Source organism: Megascapheus bottae, chromosome 13, assembly GCF_031878675.1.
Source record: "Megascapheus bottae isolate mThoBot1 chromosome 13, mThoBot2.hap1, whole genome shotgun sequence".
In the NCBI taxonomy this organism is placed as follows: domain Eukaryota; kingdom Metazoa; phylum Chordata; class Mammalia; order Rodentia; family Geomyidae; genus Megascapheus; species Megascapheus bottae.
This window is the reverse complement of record NC_143521.1, coordinates 41396-64000: the sequence shown is the minus strand read 5'-3', so window position 1 is coordinate 64000 and position 22605 is coordinate 41396.

Genomic DNA, 22605 nt, shown 5'->3' with positions numbered 1-22605 from the left:
CAACCTTACCCTCAACCTTACCCTCACCCTAACCCTAATAATAACTCTAACCCTCTAACCCTAATCCTAACCCTCACCCTCACCCTTACCCTCACCCTAAACCTAACCCTAATCCTAACCCTCACCCTCACCCTCAACCTAACCATAACCCTAACCCTAACCCTCACCCTCAATCTAAAACTAAACCTAACATGAACCCTCACCCTCAACCTCAGCCTCACCCTTACCCTAACCTAACACTCACCCTAACCCTAACCCTAATCCTGACCCTATTTCTCACCCTCAACCTCACCCTCACCCTCACTCTAATCCTAACCCTAGTACTAACCCTAACCATAACCTTAACTCTAACCCTAACCCTAACCCTAACCCTCACCTCAATCTAACCCTAACCCTAATCTGAACCCGCACCCTCAACCTCAGCCTCACCCTTACCCTAACCCTAACCTCACCCTAACCTAAACTAACCCTATCCCCTAACCCTCACGCTCACACCTCACCCTCACCCTCCGCCTCGTCCTAACGCTCACCGTAACGCTAACCCTAAACCTAACGTTCACCATCAACCTCACCCTAAACCTAACCCTAACCCTCACACTCACTCTAACCCTAACACTAAGCCTAACCCTAAACATTAACCCTAACCCTAAACCTAAGCCGAACCCCAACCCTAACACTAACCCTCTAACATTAACCTAACCCTCTAATCCTAACCCTAACCCTCAACCTAAACCTAACCCTCTAACCCCAACCTTACCCTAACCCTAACCCTAACCATCACCCTCAACCACAACCTCACCCTCACCCAACCCTAATATAACCGCTAATCCAAACCCTAACCCTAACCCTCACCATCACCCTCACCTCATTCTCAACCTCACCCTCACCCTAACCATAACTCTAACCCTAACCCTCTAACCCTAACCCTAACCCTAACCCTCTAACCCTAAGTCTAACCCTAACCCTAAACCTAACACTAACCCTAACCCTAACCCTGACCCTCACACTCACCCTAATGCTAACACTAACACTCACCTTCACCCTCACCCTCACACTCAGCCTCACCTCACCCTAATCCAAACCCTAACCCTAACCCTAATCCTAACCCTCACCCTCACTCACACCCTCGCACTCACCCTCACAGCTGCCCTAACCCTAACACTCACCCTCACCCTCAACCTCACCCTAACCCTAACCCTAACCCTAAGCTTAACCCTAACCCTCTAACCCTAACACTAACCCTAATCCTCTAACCCTAACCCTAACCCTACCGTGACAATAACCCTCTAACCCCCAAACTTAAGCTAAACCTAAACCTAACTCTAACCCTAACACTAACCCTCACCCTCAAACTCACCCTCACCCACCACACCCTCACCCTCACCCTAACCCTAACCCTAACCATTACCCTCACACTCACCCTCACCCTAACCCAAACCCTAACCCTATCCTAACCCTCTAACCCTAACCATAACCCTAACCCTCTAACCCTAATCTTAACCTAAGCCTAACCCTAACCTTAAGCCTAACCCTAAGCCTAACACTAACCTTACCCTCACCCTCACCCTAATCCTAACCCTAACCTTAACCCTAACCCTCACCCTCACCCTCACTCTCAACCTCATCCTCACCCTCAACTTAACCCTAACCCTAACGCTAAACCCTAACCCTCTAACCCTAACCCTAACCCTAAACCCTAACCCTCACCTCCACCCTTCCCTCACCCTAACCCTAACCCCTAACTCAAAACCTATCCCTAACCCTCTAACCCTAACCATAACCCTAATCCTTTTAAACCTAATCCTAACCTAACCTTAACCCTAACCTCTAAAACTAAACTAACCCTAACCCTAACCCTAACCCTCACCCTAACCCTCAACCTCATCCTCACCCTCACACTCACCCTCACCCTCAACCTAACCCTAACCCTAACCCTAACAAACCCTCTAACACTAACCTAACCCTAACCCTCACCCTCACCCTCACTCTCCACCCTAACCCCAACCCCTAACCACAACCCTCACCCTCATCCTCACCCTAAACCTAACCCTAACCAGAACCCTCACCCTCACCATCACTCTCACCCTCACCCTTACCCTAACCCTAACCCTAACCCTAACCTTAACCCTAACTCTAACCTAACCCTAACCTAACACTCTAACCCTAACCCTAAACTTACACCTAACACTCTAACCCTAACCCTAACCCTCTAACCCCAACCCTAACCCTAACCCTACCACTCACCCTCAACCTCACCCTCACACTCACCCTAACCCTAACACTAACCCTAACCCTATCCCTATCCTTAACCCTGACCATCACTGTCAATCTCACCCAAATCCTCAGTCTAACCATAAACCTATCCCTGCCCCTCTAACCCTAACCCTAACCCTAAGCCTCTAACCTTAACACTAACCCTAACGCTAACCCTAACCCACTACCCCAAACCGTAACCCTATCCCTAACCCTCACCCTCACCCTCACCCCTAACCCTAATCCTAACTCTAACCCTCATCATCACCCTCACGATAACCCTACCCTAATCCTAACATTAACCTTAACCCTAACCGTAACCCTAACCTAGCCCTCTATCCCTACACCTAACCCTACCCCTAACCCTCTAACCATAACCTTAACACTAACCCTAACCCTCTAACCCCAACACTAACACTAACCCTAACCCTAACCATGACCATAAAACTAAACCTAACACTCTAACCCTAACCCTAAACCTCAACCTCACCTAACCCTCACCTTCACCCTAATCCTAACCCTAACCCAACCCGCACCCTCACCCTCACCCTAACACTAACCCCTAACCCTCACCACACTCTCACTCTCACCCTAAACCTAACCTAACCCTAACCCTCACCCTCACCCTAACCCTAACCATAACCTAACCCTAAACCTAACACTCACCCTCACCCTCACCCTCACCGTAACTCTCACCCTAACCCTAAATCTAACCCTATAACCCTAACACAACCCTAACCCTAACTCTCTAACTCTAACCCCTAACCCTAACCCTCATCGACACTCTCACCCTCACCCACACCCTAACCCTACTCTAACCCTAAACCTCACACTCACCATCAACCTCACCCTCAAACTCAACCTTACCCTAACCCAAACTCAACCCTAACCCTAACCCTCACCCCTCACCACACCCTCACCCTCACCCACACCCTAACCCTAACTATAACTCTAACCCTCAACCCTAACCCACACACTCACCTCACGCTCATTCTCACACTCACACCTAACCCTAAGCCTACCCTAACCCTAACACTCCACCCATTACCCTGACTGAACACTCACCCTACCCCAAACTCTAACCCTAACCCTAACCCATAACCCTAACAATAACCCTAACCCTAACCCTCTAACTCTAACCCTAACCCTAACCCTCACCCTAACCCTCACCCTCACTCTCACCCTCACCCTCACCCTAACCCTAACCCTAACCCTAAACCTCACCCTCACCTTCACCCTCACCCTCACCCTCAAACTCACCCTTATCCTAACCCAAAACCTAACCCTAACCCTAACCCTCAACTTCACCCCCACCCTGACCCTCACCCTAACACTAACTCTAACCCTAACCCTCAACCTAACCCTCACCCTCAACCTCATTCTCACCCTCACACTAACCCTAACCCTAACCCTAACCCTCACCCTCACCATCATCCTCACCCTCACCCTAACCCTAACCCTACCCTCACCCTTACCTTCACCCTCACCCTAACCCTACCCTAACCCTAACCCTAATCATAACCCATACCCTCTAATCCTAAACCTAACCATAAACCTTACCCTAAACCTAACATTCACCCTCACCCTCACCCTCACACACACCCTAACTCTAAACCTAACCGTAACCCTCAACCTCACCCTAACCATCACACTCACACTCACCCTCACCCATACCCTAACCCTAACCCTAACCCCAATCCTCAACCCTCACCCTCACCCTCACCCTAACCCTCACACTCACCCTAACCCTAACCCTAAAAATAACCTTAAACCTAACCCTAATCCTAACCCTAACCCTCTAACGCTAGTCCAAACCTAACCCTAATACTCTAACCATAACCCTAACCCTAATCCTAACCCTAACCCTCTAACTCTACCCTTAACCTAACCCTATCCCTAACCCTCACCCTCAACCTCACCCTAACCCTAACCCTAACCCTAACCCTAACCCTTAGTCTCACCTTCAACCTCACCCTCAACCTAACCCTAACCCTAACTCTCACCATCTCCCTCATCCTCACCCTCACCCTCACACTCAATCTCACCCTCACCCTCACCCTAACCCTAACCCTAACGCTAACCTTCTTCATCACCCTCAAGCTCACCCTCACCCTCACCCTAACCCATAACGTTACACCCTAACGCTGTAACCCTAACCATAACACTAATCCTCTAACCCAAACCCTAACCCTAAGACTAACACTAACCCTAACCATAACCATAACCCTAACACTCACCCTCACCTTCACCCTCACCCTCACCCTAACCCTAACCCTAACACTAACCTTAACCCTAACCCTAAACCTAAACCTAACCCCAACCCTAACACTAACCCTCTAAACCCTAACCCTAACCCTCTAATCCTAACCCTAACGCTCAACCTAACCCTAACCCTCTAATCCCAACCCTAACCCTAACCAAATCCTAACCCTAACCCTAACCCTAACCATCACCCTCACCCAAACCCTAATACTAACCCTAATCCTATCCCTAACCCTAACCCTCACCACCACCCTCAACCTCACTCTCAACCTCACCCTCATTCTAACCGTAACTCTAACCCTAACCCTCTAACCCTAACCATAACCCTAATCCTCAAACTCTAAGCCTAGCTCTAATCGTAAACCTAACACTAACCCTAACCCTCACCCTCACACTAACCCTAACCCTAAACCTAACCTTAACCCTAACCCAAACCAAACAATAACCCTAACACTAACACTAACCCTCTAACTCTAATTCAATCGCTAACCCTAACCCTAACCCTCTAACCCCAACTCTAATCCTAACCCCAACCCAAACCCTAAACCTCACCCTCAACCTCACCCACACCCTCATCTTCACCCATACCCTCAGACTAACCCTAACCCCTAACCCTAACCCTCACCCTCACCCTAACACTAACCCCAACCCTAAGCCTAACCATAACCCAAACCCTCACCCTCTCCCTCACCCTCACCCCTAACCCTCACCCTAACACTAACCCTAACCCTAAGCCTAACCATAACCCAAACCCTCACCCTCACCCTCAACCTATCCCTAACTTTAACCCTCTAACCCAAACCATAACCCTAATCCTCTAACTCTAATCCTAACATAACCCTAACCCTAAATGGAAGCCTAAACCCAACACTAACCCTAACACTCACCCTCACCCTAATCCTAACCCTAACGCTAACCCTAACCCTAACCCTCACGCTCACCCTCACTCTCATCCTCACCCTCAGCCTCACGCAAACATAACCCTAACCCTAACCCTAAACCTAACCCTCTAACCCTAACCCTAACCCTCACCCTCACACCTCAACCTCACCCTCACCCTTACCCTCACCCTCACCCTAACCCCAACCTAACCCTAACACTAACCCTCACGCTCACCCTCACCCTCAAGCTCACCCTCAATCTCACCCTCACCCTTACCCTCACCCTCACCCTAACTCTAACCCTAACCCTCTAACCCTAATCCTAACCCTCACCCTCACTCTCACCCCAACCCTAACCCTCACCCTCACCCTAATCCAAACCATAACCCCAACCCTAACCCTCACCCTCACTCACACCCTCACCCTCACCCTCTCCGCTACCCCTAACCCTAACCCTAACCCTCTAACGCTAGCCCAAACCTAACCCTAACACTCTAACCCTAACCCTAACCCTAACCCTAACCCTCACCATGTCCCTCATCCTCACCCTCAAGCTCACCCTCACCCTCACCCTAACCATAACCCTAACCCTAACGCTCTAACCCTAACCATAACACTAATCCTCTAACCCTAACCCTAACACTAACACTAACACTAACCATCACCATCACCCTAAACCAACCCTAACCCTAACCCTAACCCTAACCCACTAACCCTAACCCTAACCCTAACCTTTTAACACTAACTCTAAACCTAACCCTAATCCTAATCCTAACCCTAACCCTAACCATCAACCTCACCCTCACCCTCATCCTCACCCTATGACCAACCCTAAACCTAAACCTAAACCTAATTCTACCCTAAACCTAACCCTAACCCTAACCCTCACCGTCACCCTCACCCTAACACTAACCCTAACCCTAAGCCTAACCATAACCCAAACCCTCACCCTCACCCTCACCCTAACTCTAACCTTAACCCTCTAACCCAAACCATAACCCTAATCCTCTAACCCTAATCCTAACCTAACCCTAACCCTAAACGGAACCCTAAACCCAACACTAACCCTAACACTCACCTTCACCCTAATCCTAACCCTAACACTAACCCTAACCCGCAACTCACCTCACTCTCATCTTCACCCTCAGCCTCACCCAAACATAACCCTAACCCTAAACCTAAACCTAACCTCTAACCCTAACCCTAACCCTAACCCTCTAACCCCAACCCAAACACTAACCCTAACCCAACCCAAACACTAACCCTAACCTTAACCCTCTAACCCTAACCTAACACTAACCCTAACCCTAACCCTAATCCCTCTAACCCTAACCGTAACCTAACCCTAAAGCTAACCCTCTAACCCCAACCCTAACCCTCACGCTCACCCTCACCCTAACCCTAACCCCAACCCTAAGCCTAACCCTAACCCTAACCCTCTAACCCTATCCCTACCCCTAACCCTAAACCTCTAACCCAAATCCTCACCCTCACCCTCATCCTAACCCTAACCCTAACCCCCACCCTCACCCTCACCCTAAACATAACCCTAACCCTAACCCTAAACCTCACCCTCAACCTCACCCTAACCCTAACCCTAACCTTTACCCACACCCTCAACCTCAACCTCAACCTCACCCTCAACCTCATCCTCACCCTCACCCTAACCCTATCCTAAACCTAACCCTAACCCTAACCTTCATCATCACCCTCAACCTCACCCTCACCCTCACCCTCAGAATAACCATAACCCAAACACTAACCCTCTAACACTAACCAAAACACGAATCCTTTAACCCTAACCCTAAGCCTAAACCTCACCCTCACCTTCACCCTCAGCCTAAGCCTAACCCTAACCCTAAACCTAAACCTAAACCTAATCCCTAATCCTAACCCTAAACCTAATGCTAATCCTAACCCTAATCCTAACCCTAACCCTACACCTAAACGTAAGGCTAACCCTAACCCTAACCCTAACCCTAACCCTAACTCTAATCCTCTAAACCTAACCCTAACCCTAACACTAACACTAACCCTCTTACCCTAAATCTAACCCTAACCCTAACGCTGACCCTAAGCCTAACTCTAACCCTATCCATAACCCTCAACCAAACCCTCACCTTCACCCTCATCCTCACCCTCACCAACACCCTAACCCTAACCCTCACCCTAACCCTACCCATAACCATAACCCTACCCCTAACCCTCACCCTCACCCTCACCCTAACATTAACCGTAACCCTAACCATAACCATAACCCTAACCCTCACCCTCATCTTCACACTCACCCTAATGCTAACCCTAACCCTATAACCCAAACCATAACCCTAATCCTCTAACCCTAATCCTAACCTAATCCTAACTCTAAACCGAACCCTAAACCCAACACTAACCCTAACCCTCACCCTTACCCTTACCGTATCCCTAACCCTAACCTTAACACTAACCCTCACCATGTCCCTCATCCTCACCCTCAAGCTCACCCTCACCCTCACCCTAACCATAACCCTAACCCTAACGCTCTAACCCTAACCATAACACTAATCCTCTAACCCTAACCCTAACACTAACACTAACACTAACCATCACCATCACCCTAAACCAACCCTAACCCTAACCCTAACCCTAACCACTAACCCTAACCCTAACCCTAACCTTTTAACACTAACTCTAAACCTAACCCTAATCCTAATCCTAACCCTAACCCTAACCATCAACCTCACCCTCACCCTCATCCTCACCCTATGACCAACCCTAAACCTAAAACCTAAACCTAATTCTACCCTAAACCTAACCCTAACCCTAACCCTCACCGTCACCCTCACCCTAACACTAACCCTAACCCTAAGCCTAACCATAACCCAAACCCTCACCCTCACCCTCACCCTAACTCTAACCTTAACCCTCTAACCCAAACCATAACCCTAATCCTCTAACCCTAATCCTAACCTAACCCTAACCCTAAACGGAACCCTAAACCCAACACTAACCCTAACACTCACCTTCACCCTAATCCTAACCCTAACACTAACCCTAACCCCGCAACTCACCTCACTCTCATCTTCACCCTCAGCCTCACCCAAACATAACCCTAACCCTAAACCTAAACCTAACCCTCTAACCCTAACCCTAACCCTCTAACCCCAACCCAAACACTAACCCTAACCTTAACCCTCTAACCCTAACCCTAACACTAACCCTAACCCTAACCCTAATCCTCTAACCCTAACCGTAACCTAACCCTAAAGCTAACCCTCTAACCCCAACCCTAACCCTCACGCTCACCCTCACCCTAACCCTAACCCCAACCCTAAGCCTAACCCTAACCCTAACCCTCTAACCCTATCCCTACCCCTAACCCTAAACCTCTAACCCAAATCCTCACCCTCACCCTCATCCTAACCCTAACCCTAACCCCCACCCTCACCCTCACCCTAAACATAACCCTAACCCTAACCCTAAACCTCACCCTCAACCTCACCCTAACCCTAACCCTAACCTTTACCCACAACCCTCAACACTCAACCTCAACCTCACCCTCAACCTCATCCTCACCCTCACCCTAACCCTATTCCTAAACCTAACCCTAACCCTAACCTTCATCATCACCCTCAACCTCACCCTCACCCTCACCCTCAGAATAACCATAACCCAAACACTAACCCTCTAACACTAACCAAAACACGAATCCTTTAACCCTAACCCTAAGCCTAAACCTCACCCTCACCTTCACCCTCAGCCTAAGCCTAACCCTAACCCTAAACCTAAACCTAAACCTAATCCCTAATCCTAACCCTAAACTAATGCTAATCCTAACCCTAATCCTAACCCTAACCCTAACCCTACACCTAAACGTAAGGCTAACCCTAACCCTAACCCTAACCCTAACCCTAACTCTAATCCTCTAAACCTAACCCTAACCCTAACACTAACACTAACCCTCTTACCCTAAATCTAACCCTAACCCTAACGCTGACCCTAAGCCTAACTCTAACCCTATCCATAACCCTCAACCAAACCCCTCACCTTCACCCACATCCTCACCCTCACCAACACCCTAACCCTAACCCTCACCCTAACCCTACCCATAACCATAACCCTACCCCTAACCCTCACCCTCACCCTCACCCTAACATTAACCGTAACCCTAACCATAACCATAACCCTAACCCTCACCCTCATCTTCACACTCACCCTAATGCTAACCCTAACCCTATAACCCAAACCATAACCCTAATCCTCTAACCCTAATCCTAACCTAATCCTAACTCTAAACCGAACCCTAAACCCAACACTAACCCTAACCCTCACCCTTACCCTTACCGTATCCCTAACCCTAACCTTAACACTAACCCTAAAACTAACCCTAACCTAACCCTATCACTAACCTTCTAACCCTAACACAAAGGCTAACCCTAACCCTAACCCTCTAACCCTGACCATAACACTCTAAACCTAACCATAAACCTAACCTAACCTTCTAAGCCTAACTCTAAACCTAACCCTCTAACCAACCCTAACGCTAAACCTAACCCTAACCTTAACCATAACCCTCACCCTCATCCTCACCATCACCGTCACCCTAACCCTAAACCTAACCCTAACCCTCACCATCACTCTCAACCTCACACAAATCCTCCGTCTAACCATATCCGTAACCCTAACCCTCAATCCCTAACCCTAACCCTAATCCTAAGACTCTAACCCTAACACTAACCCTAACCCTAACCTTCACACTAACCCTAACCCTCACCCTAACCCTCAACCTCACCCTCAACCTTACCGTCACCCTAACCCTAACTCTAACCCTAACCCTCTAAACCTAACCCTAACCCTCACCCTAACCCTCAACCTCACCCTCAACCTTACCGTCACCCTAACCCTAACTCTAACCCTAACCCTCTAAACCTAACCCTAACCCTAACCCTCACCCTCACCTTCAACCTCACCCTCACCCCAACTCTAATCCTCACCCTCATCCTCACCCTCACCCTCACCCTAACCTGAACACTAACCCTCTTACTCACCCTCACCCTCACCCAAAACCTAACCCTAACCCTAATCCTAACCCTTACCCTCACCCTCAACCAAACCCTAACCCTAACGCGAACCCTCACCCTCAACCTCACAATCACCCTTACCCTAACTCTAACCCTCACCCTCACCCTAACCCTAATCCTGACCCTAATCCTCACCCTCAACCTCACCCTCACCCTCACTCTAATCCTAGCCCTAGCACTAACCCTAACCATAACCATAACCCTAACTCTCACCCTCACCTTCACCCTCACCCTCACCCTCACCCTAACCCTAACCCTAACACTAACCTTAACCCTAACCCTAAACCTAAACCTAACCCCAACCCTAACACTAACCCTCTAACCCTAACCCTAACCCTCTAATCCTAACCCTAATGCTCAACCTAACCCTAACCCTCTAATCCCAACCCTAACCCTAATCAAATCCTAACCCTAACCCTAACCCTAACCATCACCCTCACCCAAACCCTAATACTAACCCTAATCCTATCCCTAACCCTAACCCTCACCACCACCCTCAACCTCACTCTCAACCTCACCCTCATTCTAACCGTAACTCTAACCCTAACCCTCTAACCCTAACCATAACCCTAATCCTCAAAATCTAAGCCTAGCTCTAACCTTAAACCTAACACTAACCCTAACCCTCACCCTCACACTAACCCTAACCCTAACCCTAAACCTAACCTTAACCCTAACCCAAACCAAACAATAACCCTAACACTAACACTAACCCTCTAACTCTAACTCAATCGCTAACCCAAACCCTAACCCTAACCCTCTAACCCCAACTCTAATCCTAACCCCAACCCAAACCCTAAACCTCACCCTCAACCTCACCCACACCCTCAGCTTCACCCATACCCTCACACTAACCCTAACCCTAACCCTAACCTAACCCTAACCCTCACCCTTACCCTAACCCTAACCCTAACCCTAACCCTAACCCTCACCCTCACTCTCACCCTCACCCTTACGCTAACCCTAACCTTAACCTTAAACCTAACCCTAACCCTAAACCTAACCCTAACCCTAGCCCTCTAACGCTAACCCTAAACTGAACCCTAACCCTCTAATCCCAAACTTAACCCTAACCCTAACCCTAACCCTAACCTTAACCCTAACCCTCACACTCCACCTAACCCTCACCCTCTCCCTCACCCTACCCCAAAACCTAACACTAACCCTAACCCTCACCCTCACCCTGAAGCTAATCTTAACCCTAACCTTAACCCTCACCATCACCCTCAACCTCACCCTAACCCTAACCCTCACCCAAAACCTAAACCTAACCATAAGCCTAACCCTCATCCTCAACCTCACACTCACCCTAACCCTAACCCTAACCCTATCCCTAACCCTCTAACCATAACCATAACCCTAATCCTCTAACCCTAATCTTAAACTAACCCTAACCCTAACCTTAAGCCTAACCCTAAACCTAACACTAACCTAAGCATCAGCCTCACCCTAATCCTAACCCTAACCCTATCCCTAACCCTCACCCTCACTCTCAAACTCATCCTCACCCGCACTCTCAACCAAACCCTAACCCTAACCCTAACCCTAAACAAACCCTCTAAAACTAACCCTAACCCTAACCCTAACCCTAACCCTCACCCTCATCCAACCCTAAACCTAACCCTAACCCTAACCCTCACCCTCACCAACACCCTTACCCTCATCCTTACCCTAATCCTAACCCTAACCTTAACCTAAACCAAAACCGAACCCTAACCCTAACACTCTAACCCTAACCCTAACCTTAACCCTAACACTCTATCCCTAACATTAACCCTAACCCTCTAACCACAACCATAACCCTAACCCTAACCCTCACCCTCAACTTCACCCTCACTCACACCCTCACCCTAACCCTAACACTAACCCTAATCCTAACCCTAACCCTCACCATCACTCTCAACCTCACCCAAAGCCTCAGCCTAACCATAAACCTAACCCTAACCCTCTAACCCTAACCCTAACCGTAAGCCTCTAACCCTAACACTAACCCTAATGCTAACCCTAACCTTCTTACCCTAACCCTAACCCTAACCCTAACCTAACCCTCATCATTACCCTCACCCTCACCCTTACCCTAATCCTAACATTAACCTTAACCCTAACCATAACCATAACCATAACCCTCTAACCCTAACCCTAACTCTACCCCTAACCCTATAACCCTAACCCTAACACTAACCCTAACCCTCTAACCCCAACCCTAAACCTAACCCTAACCCTTACCTAACCCTAATCCAAACACTCACCCTCACTCTCACCCTCATCCTCACCCTCACCCTCACCCTAACCCTAACCCTAAACCTAAACCTAAACCTAAACCTAACCCTCTAGCCCTAACCCTATCCCTAAGCCTAAACTTCACCCTCACCCTCACCCTCACACTAATCCTAACCCTAACCCTAACCCGCACCCTCACCCTCACCCTAAACCTAACCCTAACCCTAACCGTCACCTCACCATAACCCTCACCATCACCCTTACCTTATCCATAACCCTAACCTTAACCCTAACCCTAAACCTAACTCTAAACCTAACACTCTAACCCTAACCCAAACCCTAACCCTCTAACCCTAACCCTATCCCTAACCCTCTAACCCCAACCCTAACCCTAACCCTAAACCTAACCCTCAACCTCACCCTCAAGGTCACCGTAACCGTAAACCTAACCCTAACCCTAACCCTCACCATCACTCTCAACCTCACCCAAATCCTCAGCCTAACCCTAACCCTAACTCTAACCCTCTAACCCTACCCCTAAACCTAAACCTAACCTTTTAACCCTAACCCTAACCCTAACCCTAATCCTAATCCTAACCATAACCCTAAACCTCACCCTCACCCTCAGCCTAACCCTCACCCTAACCCTAACCCTAATCCTAACCCTAATCCTCACCCTCAACCTCACCATCACCCTCACTCTAATCCTAACCCCAGCACTAACCCTAACCATAAGTCTAACCGGAACTCTCACCCTCACTCTCACCCTCACCCTCACCCTCACCCTCACCCTAACCCTAACTCTAACACTCTAACCCTAAACATAACCCTAATCCTCTAACCCTAACCCTAACCTAACCCTAAACCTAACACTAACCCTCAACCTATCACTAACCCTAACCCTCAACCTGACCCTAACCTAACCTAACCCTAACCCTAAACCACGCACTCACCCTAACCCTCACCCTAAGCCTCACCCTAACGCTCACCCTAACCCTTACCCTAAACCTAAACCTAACCCTCACCCTCACCCTAACCCTAACCCGAACCCTAATCTTAACCCTAAACCTAAACCTAACCCCAACGCTAACACTAACCCTCTAACCCTAACCCTAACCCTAACCATCTAATCCTAACCCTAACGCTCAACCTAACCCTAACCCTTTACCCCAACCCTAACCCGAACCCTAACCCTAACCCTAACCCTAACCTTAACCCTAACCCTAAACCTAACCCTAACCCTAACCCTCTAACTCTAACACAAACGCTAACCCTAACCCTAACCCTCTAATCCTAACCCTAACCCTCACCCTAACCCTAACACTCTAACCCCAACCCTAATCCTAACCCTAACCATAACCCTAAACCTAACCCTCACCCTCAACCTCAACTTCACCCTCACCCAAACCCTAACACTAACCATAACCCTAACCCTAAACCTAACCCTCACCATCACCCTCAGCCTCACCCTCATCCTAACCGTTACCCTAACCTTAACCCTCTAACCCTAACCATAACCCTAAACTTCTAACCCTAACCCTCTAACCCTAACCCTCTAACCCTAACCCTCTAACCCTAACCCTAACCCTAAACCTAAACCTAAACCTCACACTCATCCTCGCCTTAACCCTAACCCTAACCCTAACCCTAACCCTCACCCTCACCCTCACACACACCCTCAGCCTCACCCATACCCTCACACTAATCCTAACCCTAAACCTAACCCTAACCCTCATCCTCACCCTCACCCTTACCCTAACCCTAACCCTAACCCTAACCCTAAGCCTCACCCTCACTCTCACAGTCACCCTTACCCTAACCCTAACCTTAAACCTAACCCTAACCTTAAAGCTAACCATAACCCTAAACCTAACCGTAACCCTAGCCCTCTAACCCTAACCCTAACCCTAACCCTCTAATCCCAAACGTAACCCTAAACCTAACCCTAACCTTAACCCTAACCCTCACCCTAAACCTCACCCTCACCCTCACCCTAACCGTAACCCTAACCATAACCCTCACCCTCACCTTGAAGCTAAGTCTAACCCTAAACTTAACCCTCATCATCACCCTCACCCTCACCCTAATACTAACCCTAACCCTAACCCTATCCCTAACCCTCTAATCCTAACCATAACCCTAATCCTCTAACCCTAATCTTAACCTAACCCTACCCCTAACCTTAAGCCTAAACCTAAACCTAACACTAAGCTAACCTTCACCCAAACCCTAATCCTAAACCTAACCCTAACCCTCACCCTCACCCTCACCCTCACTCTCACCCTCATCCTCACCCTCACCCTCAACCTAACCCTAACCCTAACCCTAAACAAACCTTTAACACTAACCCTGACCCTAACCCTCACCCTTACCCTAATCCTCACCCTCACCCTCACCCTCACCCTAACCCTAACCCTCACCCTCACCCTCATCCTCACCCTAAACGTAACCCTAACCCTAACCCTCACCCTCACCATCACCCTCACCCTTACCCTAACCCTAACCTTAAACCTAACCCTAACCTTAAAGCTAACCATAACCCTAAACCTAACCGTAACCCTAGCCCTCTAACCCTAACCCTAACCCTCTAATCCCAAACTTAACCCTAAACCTAACCCTAACCTTAACCCTAACCCTCACCCTAAACCTCACCCTCACCCTCACCCTAACCGTAACCCTAACCATAACCCTCACCCTCACCATCACCCTCACCCTTACCCTAACCATAACCCTCACCCTCACCCTAACCCTCACCCTCACCCTCACCCTCACCCTAACCCTAACCCTCACCCTCACCCTCATCCTCACCCTAAACCTAACCCTAACCCTAACCCTCACCCTCACCATCACCCTCACCCTTACCCTAACCCTAACCCTAACCTAACCCGAAACCTAACCCTAACACTCTAACCCTAACACTAACCCTAACCCTCTAACCCCAACCCTAACTATAACCAAAACCATAACGCTAAACCTCACCCTCACGCTCACCCTAACCCTAACCCTAACTCTAACCATCATCATCACCCTCACCCTCACCCTTACCCTAATCCTAACATTAACCTTAACCCTATCCCTATGCCTAACCCCAACCTTCTAACCCTAACCTTAACCCTACCCCTCACCCTATAACCCTAACCCTAGCACTAACCCTAACCCTCTAACCCCAACCCTAACCCTAACCCTAAACCGAACCCTAAACCTAACCCTAACCCTAACCCTCACCCTCACTCACACCCTCATCCTCACCCTCACCCTCACCCTAACCCTAACCCTAAACCTAAACCTAACCCTCTAACCCTAACCCTAACCCTAACCCTAATCCTCACCCTCACCCTAATCCTAACCCTAACCCTAACCCGCACCCTCACCCTCACCCTAAACCTAACCCAAACCTTAACCGTCACCTTCACCGTCACCCTCACCCTAACCCTTACCCTATCCCTAACCCGAAACTTAACCCTAACCCTAAACCTAACCCTAATCCTAACACTCTAACCCTAATCCTAATCCTAACCCTCCAACCCTAACCCTAACCCTGTAACCCCAACCCTAATCCTAACCCTAAACCTAACCCTAACCCTCACCCTCAACCTCACCCTCACCGTCACAATAACCCTAAACCTAACCCTAACCCTAACCCTCACCATCACTCTCAACCTCACCCAAATCCTCAGCCTAACCCTAACCCTAAACCTAACCCTCTAAGCCTAACCCTAACCCTAACCTTTTAACCCTAACACTAACCCTAACCCTAATCCTAATCCTAACCGTAAGCCTAAACCTCACCCTTACCCTCAGCCTCAGCCTAACCCTCACCCTCACCCTAACCCTAGACCTCACCCTCAACCTAACCACAACCCTAACTCTAAACCTCACCCTCACCCTCACCCTCACCCTCACCCTCACCCTAAGCCTAACCCTAACAATAAACCTAAACCTAAACCTAACCCTAATCCTACCCTAAACCTAACCCTAACCCTAACCCTCACCCTCACCCTCACCCTAACACTAACCCTAACCCTAAACATAACCATAACCCAAACCCTCACCCACACCCTCACCCTCACCCTAACCCTAACCTTAACCCTATAACCCAAACCATAACCCTAATACTCTAACCCTAATCCTAACCTAACCCTAACCCTAAACGGAACCCTAAACCCAACACTAACCCTAACACTCACCCTCACCCTAATCCTAACCCTAACGCTAACCCTAACCCTAACGCTAACCCTCACGCTCACCCACACTCTCATCCTCACCCTCAGCCTCACCCAAACATAACCCTAACCCTAACCCTAAACCTAACCCTCTAACACTAACCCTAACACCAACTCTCTAACAACAACCCTAACACTAACACTAACCCTAAACCTCTAACCCTAACCCTCTAACCCTAAACCTAAACCTAAGCATAACCATAACCCTAATCCTCTAACCCTATCTGTAACCTAACCCTAACCCTAACCGTAACCCCAACCTCAACCTCAACCTCACCCTCACCCTCACCCTCAGCCTAACCCTAACCCAAACCCTAACCCTAACACTAACCCTAACCCTAACCTTAACCCTAACCCTCATCCTCACACTCAACCTAACTCTAACCGTAACACTAAATCTAACCTTCACCAACAATCTAACCCTAACCCTAACACTCTAACCCTGACCCTAACTCTAACCCTAAACCTAACCCTCTAACCCCAACCCTAACCCTAACCCTAACCGTAAACCTAACCGTAACCCTAACCCTCACCCTCAACCTCACCCTCACCCTCACCCTAACGCTAACCCTAACCCTAACCCTCACCATCACCCTCAACCTAACCCTAAGCCTAACCCTAACCCTAATCCTAACACAATAACCCTAACGCTAACCCTAACCATAACACTCTAACCCTAACCATAACCCTAACCCTAACCCTAAACCTCACCCTCACCCTCAACTTCACCCTAACCCAACCCTCACCCTCACCATCAACCTCACCTCACCCTCACCCTAAAGCTAACCTAACCCTAACCCTCTATCCCTAACCCTAACCCTATCCCTAACCCTTTAACCCTAACCCTAACACTAACCCTAACCCTCTAACCCCAACCCTAACCCTAACCCTAACCCTAACCTAACCCTAAACTTCACCCTCAACCTCACCCTCACCCTCATCCTCACCCTAACCCTAACCATAAACCTAAACCTAACCCTAACCTTCACCATCACCCTCAACCTCACCCCCACTCTCACCCTCACCCTAACCATAACTGTAACCCTAATCCTAAAACCCTTACAATAACACTAATCCTCAGACACTAACACTAACCCTAACCCTAACCCCAACCCTAACACTAACACTAACACTCACCCTCACCCTAACCTAACCCTAACCCTAACCCTAACCTGAACCCTAACCCTGTAACCCTAACCCTAACACTAACCTGAACCTTCTAACCCTAACCCTAAAAATAACCATAACCCTAACGCTAACACTAACCCTAAACTTCACCCTCACCCTCACCCTCACCCACAGCCTAACCGTCACCCTAACCTTAACCCTAACCCTATACCTAACCCTCACCCTCACCCTCACACTAACCATAACCCTAAGCCTAACCCTAACCCTAACCCTCTAACCCTAATCCTCACCCTCACCCTTACCCTAACCCTCACCCTCAACCTCACCCTCACCCTAACCCTAACCCTAACACTCACCCTCACCGTCACCCTCAACCTAACCCTAAGCCTAACCCTAACCTCAATCCTAACCCTATAACCCTAACGCTAACCCTAACCATAACACTCTAACCCTAACCATAACCCTAACCTTAACCCTAAACATAACGCCCTAACCCTCTAACCCTTACCCTAACCGTAACCCTAACTCTAACCCTAAACCTCACCCTCACCCTCAACTTCACCCTAACCCTAACCCTAACCCTAACCCTATCCCTCACCCTCACCCTCACCCGCAACCTCAACCTCATCCTCACCCTAAAGCTAACCTAACCCTAACCCTAACCCTCTAACCCTAACACTAACCCTATCCCTAACCCTTTAACCCTAACCCTAACACTAACCTAACCCTCTAACCCCAACCCTAACCCGAACCCTAACCCTAAACCTAACTCTAAACTTCACCCTCAACCTCACCCTCACCCTCATCCACACCCTAACCCTAACCATAAACCTAAACCAAACCCTAACCTTCACCATCACCCTCAACCTCACCCCCACTCTCACCCTCACCCTAACCATAACTGTAACCCTAATCCTCTAACACTTACAATAACTAATCCTCGAACACTAACCCTAACCCTAACCCTAACCCCAACCCTAACACTAACACTCACCCTCACCCTAATCAAACCGTAAACCTATCCCTAATCTTAACCTTAACCCTGTAACCCTAACCCTAACCCTAACCCTATCCCTAACCCTCACCCTCACCCTCACACTAACCATAACCCTAACCATAACCCTAAACCTAACCCTAACCCTCTAACCCTAATCCTCACCCTCACCCTAACCCTAACCCTCACCCTAACCCTCACCCTCACCCCCACCCTAAACATAACCCCAACCCTAACCCTAACTCTCACCCTAACCCTAACCCTAACCCTCTAAACCTAAAACTAACCCTAACCCTAACCCTAAACCTCACCCTCACCCTCACCCTAAATCTAACCCCAACCCACACCCTCAACCTCAACCTCACCCTCACCCTCAACTTCACCCTCACCCTCAGCCTAAACACAACCCTAACACTAACCCTCTAACCCTAACCATAACACTAATCCTCTAAACCTAACTCTAACCCTAACCATAACCCTAACCCTCTAACCCTAAACCTAACCCTAACCCTAACCCTAACGCTGAACCTAAGACTAACCCTAACCCTATCCATAACCCTCAACCAAACCCTCACCCTCACACTCACCCTCACCCTAACCCTAACCTCACCCTAACCATAACCATAACCATAACCATAACCCTAACCCTAACCCTAACCCTCACCCTAACACTAACCCTAACCATAACCATAACCATAACCCAAACCATCACCCTCATCCTCACCCTCACCCTAACCCTAATGCTAACCCTATAACACAAACCATAACCCTAATCCTCTAACGTTAATCCTAATCTAACTCTAACACTAAACCCAACCCTAAACCCAACACTAACCCTAACTCTCACCCTCACCCTTACCCTATCCCTAACCCTAACCTTAACCCTAACCCTAAACCTAACCCTAACCCTTACCCTATCACTAACCCTCTAACCCTAAAACAAACGCTAACCCTAACCCTAACCCTAACCCTAAGGCTCTAACCCTAACACTAACACTCTAACCCTAAACCTAAACCTAAACTAACCCTCTAATCCTAACCCTAACCCTAACCCTAACACTCTAACCCCAACCCTAACCCTAACCCTAACCCTAACCCTTACCCTCACCCTCAACCTCACCCTCACCGTCACCCTAACCCTAAACCTAACACGAAGCCTAACCGTCACCATCACTCTCAACCTCACCCAAATCCTCAGCCTAACCATAACCCTAACCCTAACTCTCTATCCCTAACCCTAACCCTAATCCTAAGCCTCTAACCCTAATACTATCCCTAACCCTAACCCTAACCCTCTAACCCATCCCTAACCCTTACCCTCACCCTCACCCTAACCCTAACCCTAACCCTAACCCTCACCCTCACCATCACCCTCAACCTCACCCTACCCTAATCCTAACCCTAACCTTAACTCTAACCCTAACCCTAACCGTCTATCCCTAACCCTAACCCTACCCCTAACCCTCACCCTCAAACTTACACTCACCCTCACCCTAACCCTAACCCTCACCATCACTCTCAAACTCACCCTCTCCCTCCCCCTACCCATAACCCTAACCCTAACACTCACCATCTCCCTCACTCTCACCTTCACCCTATCCCTCACCCTAACACTAAAACTAACCCTAAACCTATAACCCTAACCCTAACCCTATCCCTCTAAACCTAACACTAACCCTAACCTTAACCCTCACACTAAACCTAACGCTCAACCTCACCCTCAACCTCACCCTCTCCCTCCCCCTACCCATAATTCTAACCGTAACACTCACCATCTCCCTCACCCTCAACTTCAAGCTATTCCTAACCCTAACCCTAACTCTAACCATAACCCTAACCCTAACCGTCACCCTCACCCTCTCCCTCACACTCACCCTCTACCTCACCCTCCCACTTACCTCACCATAACCCTAACTCTAACCCTAACCCTCTAACCCTAACCCACACCCTCACCCTCACCTTCACCCTCACCCTTAACCCAACCCTAACCTTCACCCTCACCGTAACGCTCACCCTCACCCTAACCCTAACCCTAACCCTCATACTCACCCTCACCCTAAACCTAACCCTAACCCAAATCCTAACCCTCACCCTCACCATCAACCTAACCCTAACCCTAACCCGAACCCTCACACTGAACCTCACCTTCACCCTTACCCTAACCTAACCCTCACCCTAACCCTAACCCTAATCCTCACCCTCAACCTCACCCTCACCCTCACTCTAATCCTAACCCTGGCACTAACCCTAACCATAACCCTAACCCTAACTCTCACCCTTACCCTCACCCTCACCCTAACCCTAACCATAACTCTAACACTCTTACCCTAAACATAACGCTAATCCTCTAACCCTAACCCTAACGTAACCCTAAACCTAACTCTAACCCTCAAGCTATCACTAACCCTGACCCTCACCCTTACCTTAACCCTAACCCAACCCTAACCCTAACCCTAACCCTCCCGCTCACACTCAACCTCACCCGCAGCCTCACCCTAACGCTCACCCTAACCCTAACCCTAACCCTAAACCTAACCCTCACCCTCACCCTAACCTTAACCCTAACCCTATCCCTAACCCTCACCTTCACTCTCACCCTCAACCTAACCCTAACCGTAACCTTAACCCTAACCCTAAACCTAACCCCAACCCCAACCCTAACATTAACCCTCTAACCATAACCCTAAGCCTAACCCTCTAATCCTAATCCTAACCCTCAATCTAACCCTACCCCTCTAACCCCAACCCTAACCGTAAACCTAACCCTAACCCTAACCCTAATCATCACCCTCAACCACAACCTCACCCTCACCCAAACACTAATACTAAACCTAATCCTAACCCTAACCCTAACCCTAACCCTCACCGTCACTCTCAACCTCACTCTCAACCTCACCCTCACCCTAACCGTAACTCTAACCCTAACCATCTAACCCTAACCATAACCCTAATCCTCTAACCCTAAGCCTAACCCTAACATTAAACCTAACACTAACCCTAATCCTAACCTTCACCCTCACCCTCACACTCACCCTAACCCTAACACTAACACTCACCCTCACCTTCACCCTGACACTCAGCTTCAACCTCTCCCTAATCCAAACCCTAACTCTAACCCTAACCCTAACCCTCACCCTCACCAGCACTCTCACACTCGCCCTCACCCTCACGCTAAACCTAACTCTATCCCTAACCCTAAACCTAACCCTAACCTTCTACCCCTAACCCTAAACCAAACCCTCTAACGCTAAACCTAACCCTAACCTTAAACCTAAACCTCTAACCTTAAAACTAACCCTAACCCTAACCCTCAAACACACCTTCACCCTCACCCTAACCCTAACCCTAACACTCACCCTCACCCTCACCCTCAACTTAACCCTCACCATAACCCTAACTCTAACCCTAACCCTAACACTATAAACCTAACCCTAACCCTAAGCTTAACCTAAACCTCACACTCATCCTCACTCTCACCCTCACCCTCTCCCTAACCCTAACCCTAACCATAACCCTAACACTCATCCTCACCCTCACCCTCATCATAACTCTCACCCTAACCCTCTTACCCTAACCCTTACCAT